This window comes from Ranitomeya variabilis, chromosome 3 (assembly GCF_051348905.1).
Source record: "Ranitomeya variabilis isolate aRanVar5 chromosome 3, aRanVar5.hap1, whole genome shotgun sequence".
NCBI lineage: Eukaryota > Metazoa > Chordata > Amphibia > Anura > Dendrobatidae > Ranitomeya > Ranitomeya variabilis.
In genome coordinates, this window is record NC_135234.1 from 418448933 (window position 1) to 418454795 (window position 5863).

Sequence of the window (5863 nt, forward strand, 5' to 3'; positions counted from 1 at the left end):
GTCTGACTGATTGAGTCTGTGGACAGGAGTCTTTTATAAAGGTGACTATGTAAGACAGCTGTCTTTACTGCAGGTAAGGAGTTGATTAGGAGTCTAAGGCTATGTGCACACGTTGCGGATTTTGCTGCAGATCTGCAGCTGCGGATCCACAGCAGATTTCCAGGCATTTACAGTACAATGTAAACCTATGGAAACCGCAATCCGCAGTGCCCATGCTGCGGAAAAAAACGCGCGGAAACTCTGCGGGTTACATTCTGCAGCATGTCAATTCTTTGTGTGGATTCCGCTGTGGTTTACACCTGCTCCACAATAGGAATCCGCCGGTGTAAAACCGCAGTGGAATCCGCACAAAATCCACGGTAAATCCGCAGGTAAAACGCAGTGCGGTAAAATCCACTGCGGAAAAATCCGCAGAGGTCAATTCTTCGTGTGCACATACCCTATCTGGTCTGTAGGAGCCAGAACTCTTAATGGTTGGTAGGGGATCAAATGCTTATTTCTCACAGCAAAATGCAAATAAATGTATATAATTTATACAATGTGATTTTCCGGATTCTATTTTTTTATTCTATTTCTTTATTCTGTGTGTAATAAACTCTCCTTCATTCATGACTTCTTCCTTTCTAAGGCTCTTAATCTCCTGGCTCTTACTGAAACCTGGATCCAGCAGTCAGACACCACCGCTGCTGCTGCTCTCTCCTATGGTGGACTACACTTTTCTCATACCCCAAGATCAGACAACAGAGCAGGTGGAGGCGTTGGGCTGCTCCTTTCACCCAAATGTACCTTCTAAGTTATCCCCCAAGTACCCTCACTTGTATTCCCTTCCTTTGAGGTCCATGCTGTCAGACTCTACGTCCCCTTCTCCATGCGAGTGGCGGTGGTGTATCGTCCTCCTGGCCCCTCTCATCAGTTCCTGGATCATTTTGCCACCTGGCTTCCACACTTTCTCTCCTGTGACACCCCCACCCTTATCATGGGTGATTTCAACATCCCCATTGCTTCTCCCCTCTCCCCGTCTGCTTCTCACCTTTCATCTCTAACCTCCTCTTTCGGCCTCTCGCAGCATACTAACTCTCCAACGCATGAAGATGGAAACTCCCTTGACTTGGTCTTCTCCCGACTTTGCTCAGTGGATGATTTCACAAACACCCCTCTCCCGCTCTCTGACCACAACCTTCTTTCATTCTCTATCAAGAACTGCCATCCCGCTCAGGTCACCCCCACTTTCCACACTTATAGAAACATACAGGCCATTAACACCCAGAAACTTATGAAGAACTTGCAGTCCTCATTGGCCCCAATCTCCTCCATCTCATGTCCTGATTCTGCTCTGAACCATTACAATGAAACCCTGCAAAGTGCCCTGGATGAAGCTGCTCCTCCTATACATAGAGCAACTCGATACAGACGGCGACAACCGTGGCACACGCTGCAAACACGTGTCCTGCAGCGGTGCTCCAGGTGCGCCGAACGTCTGTGGAGAAAATCTAATCTACCCGAAGATTTCATCCATTATAAGTTCATGCTAAAAACATACAACTCTGCCCTTCACCTCTCCAAACAAACCTATTTCAACACCCTCATCGCCTCACTGTCCAATAACCCTAAACGTCTCTTCGACACTTTCCAGTCCCTACTCAACCCAAGAGAGCAGGCCCCAACCACAGATCTCCGCGCTGACGATCTGGCCAATTACTTCAAAGAAAAAATTGACCACATTCGACAGGAAATCATCTCCCAATCTCTTCATACCATGCACTGTCCTCCCTCCCCCACTGCATCTAGTTCACTCTCTGACTTTGAACCAGTTACTGAAGAAGAAGTAAGCAGGCTCCTTGCATCTTCTCGCCCGACCACTTGCACCAGTGACCCCATTCCGTCACATGTCCTCCAGTCCCTTTCCCCGGCTGTCACCTCTCACCTAACAAAAATATTCAACCTTTCCTTCACTTCCGGTATTTTTCCCTCCTCATTTAAGCATGCCATCATACATCCATTACTTAAAAAACCCTCCCTCGACCAAAATTGTGCCGCTAATTATAGACCTGTCTCTAATCTTCCCTTCATCTCTAAACTCCTGGAACGCCTGGTCCACTCCCGTCTTACCCGCTATCTCTCAGATAACTCTCTTCTCGACCCTCTTCAATCTGGCTTCCGCTCTTTACACTCTACTGAAACTGCCCTCACTAAAGTCTCTAATGACCTACTAACAGCTAAATCTAATGGTCACTACTCCATGCTAATTCTTTTGGATCTCTCCGCAGCATTCGACACTGTGGATCATCAGCTCCTCCTCACTATGCTCCGCTCCATCGGCATCAAGGACACCGTTCTCTCTTGGTTCTCCTCCTATCTCTCTGACCAATCCTTCACTGTATGTTTTGCTGGTTCCTCCTCCTCTCACCTTCCCCTTACTGTTGGGGTTCCTCAAGGATCAGTCCTAGGCCCCCTCCTCTTCTCTTTGTATACTGCCCCTATTGGACAAACAATCAGTAGATTTGGTTTCCAGTACCATCTCTATGCTGACGACACCCAATTATATACCTCTTCTCCTGCTTTCACTCCGACCTTCTTAGAAAACACCAGTGATTGTCTTACCGCTGTCCTCCCTCTATCTGAAACTGAACCTGTCAAAAACTGAACTCCTCGTGTTCTCTCCCTCTACTAACCTACCTTTGCCTGACATTGTCATCTCCGTGTGCGGTTCAATCATTACTCCCAAGCAACATGCCCGCTGCCTTGGGGTCATCCTTGATTCCGAGCTTTCATTCACCCCCCACATCCGATCACTGGCTCTTATCTGCATCTCAAAAACATTTCTAGAATTCGCCCTTTTCTTACTTTCGACTGCAAAAACTCTTACTGTCTCACTTATTCATTCTCGTCTAGACTATTGTAACTCTCTACTAATCGGCCTCCCTCTTACCAAACTCTCCCCGCTCCAATCTGTCCTGAATGCTGCTGCCAGGATCATATTCCTCACCAACCGTTACACCGATGCCTCTACCTTGTGCCAGTCTTTACACTGGCTACCCATCCACTCCAGAATCCAGTACAAAACTACTACCCTCATCCACAAAGCACTCCATGGCTCAGCACCACCCTACATCTCCTCTCTGGTCTCAGTCTACCACCCTACCCGTGCCCTCCGCTCCGCTAATGACCTCAGGTTAGCATCCTCAATAATCAGAACCTCCCATTCCCGTCTCCAAGACTTTACACGTGCTGTGCCGATTCTTTGGAATGCATTACCTAGGTTAATACGATTAATCCCCAATCCCCACAGTTTTAAGCGTGCCCTAAATACGCATTTGTTCAGACTGGCCTACCGCCTCAACGCATTAACCTAACTATCCCTGTGTGGCCTATTAAAGAAAAAACAAACACAAAAAACCCCCAAAAAACACATTATCAGGTTCCTCGCATCATGTTCTCATACACTTTATGCAGTCAATAGCCTCTGTGTCTGTACTGCTACATACTTAGGCTGTTAACTGGTTCATGCAGCTTTACATGAACACCCGAGCCTTACACTATGGCTGGTCCAAATAACTAAAGCAATTGTTACCATCCACCTCTCGTGTCTCCCCTTTTCCTCATAGTTTGTAAGCTTGCGAGCAGGGCCCTCATTCCTCCTGGTATCTATTTTGAACTGTGATTTCTGTTATGCTGTAATGTCTATTGTCTGTACAAATCCCCTCTATAAGTTGTAAAGCGCTGCGGAATATGTTGGCGCTATATAAATAAAAATTGTTATTATTATTATTATGTTAAAATTAACGCACCAACAGAATATGGGGCAAATACAGTATCTCTATGGAGCATCTTATGGGTCCATAATCAACATTTGTGCCGCACTATATGGGGCAAATATCTCTATGGAGCATCTTATGGGGCCATAATCAACATTTGTGCCGCACTATATGGGGCAAATATCTCTATGGAGCATCTTATGGGGCCATAATCAACATTTGTGCCGCACTATATGGGGCAAATATCTCTATGGAGCATCTTATGGGGCCATAATCAACATTTGTGGAGCATTATCTGGGGCAAATACCTCTATGGAGCATCTTATGGGGCCATAATCAACATTTGTGTAGCATTATATGGGGTAAATGTCTCTATGGAGCATCTTATGTGGCCATTATTAACCTTTGTGTAGCATTATATGGGGCATATTTTAATATGGAGCATTATATGGAGCTCCAGATTCAATATGGATATTCAAAAACACTTAACCTACTGATATCTCAATTAATTTTACTTTTATTGGTATCTATTTTTATTTTTGAAATTTACCGGTACCTGCTGCATTTTCCACCCTAGGCTTATACTCGAGTCATTAAGTTTTCCCAGTTTTTTGTGGCAAAATTACTCAGGTCGGCTTATACTCGAGTATATACGGTATTTCCCCCACTGTATATACTGTATACTGCGGGTATATACTGTACATTAAATGTATACTAGAAATAGGCCCAATGCTATTGAATCCGGAGTGCCGTAAAATTTGATCGAACTGCGCCTGTGCAAGTGACATTCACGTCTCCGCTACTGCACCACGTAGGTGCAGTAACAGCCGCGTCGTTACCGCACATGCTCGGGTAGAGCGCGCAGTTGTGGCTGTTACTGAGCCTGTGGGGGAATAGCGGAGACGTGTATGTCACTTGAGCAGACACAGTTCGCGGCCTGCACAAGTGACTCTGCAGCGGTGCCTTATGGGATTCGGGGACAGCGGCTGGAAGTCCCAACTGGCGATTATTATATAGGATATGTGCACAATTCTCAGGCCGATGCGGAAGAGTCAGAAGCTGCCAGGAATAGAAGGGTTGTTTATTTTTATCAATAACCAAAATGCAAAGAGACCAAAGAAAAGAGAAAAGTGATTCCCTCTAGTATATATATATACAGTATATACCAGTATAGAACCTGAAGACCTACCTCTTCCGGCAAGCCTACAACCTGCAGTAATCACCGATCGACCAAACCACTGCATGACCAGCTCTACCCTCGCCTACTGTATCCTCACCCATCCCTTGTAGATTGTGAGCCCTCGCAGGAAGGGTCCTCTCTCCTCCTGTACCAGTTGTGTCTTGTATTGTTCACGTTTAGTGTACTTGTTTTTTATTATGTATACCCCTCTTCACATGTAAAGCGCCATGGAATAAATGGCGCTATAATAATAAATAATAATAATAATATACAGCTCTGGATAGTCACAAGCCATCAAACAAAAAAGAACTGCTTACATTTTTGCTCCAGAAGCATGAAAGACTGGTGGAAAGCATGCCAAGACACATGAAAACTGTGATTAAAAACCATGGTTATTCCACAAAATATTGATTTCTGAACTCTTCCTGAGTTAAACCATTAGTATTGTTGTTTCTAAATGATTATGATCTTGTTTTCTTTGCATTATTTGAGGTCTGAAAGCACTGTTTGTTTGTTTTTAATTTTGACAAATTCTCCTTTTCAGAAAAGAAAAATACAAAATGTATTGCTTGGAAATTCGGAGACATGTTGTTTACATTTTACTCAAAAATATACATATGAAGAGAAAAATCAGACAAACTGAACATTTTGCAGTGGTCTCTTAGTTTTTGCCAGAGCTGTATATATAAAACTAGGTGGTGGCCCCATTCTAACGCATCAGGTATTCTAGAATATGCATGTCCTTGTAGTATATTGCCCAGCCACGTAGTATATTGCCCAGCCGCATAGTATATTGCACAGCCACATACAGTAGTATATTGCACAGCCCATGTAGTATATTGCACAGCCACATAGTATATTGCACAGCCACATAGTATATTGCACAGCCACGTAGTATATTGCACAGCAACGTAGTATATTGCCCAGC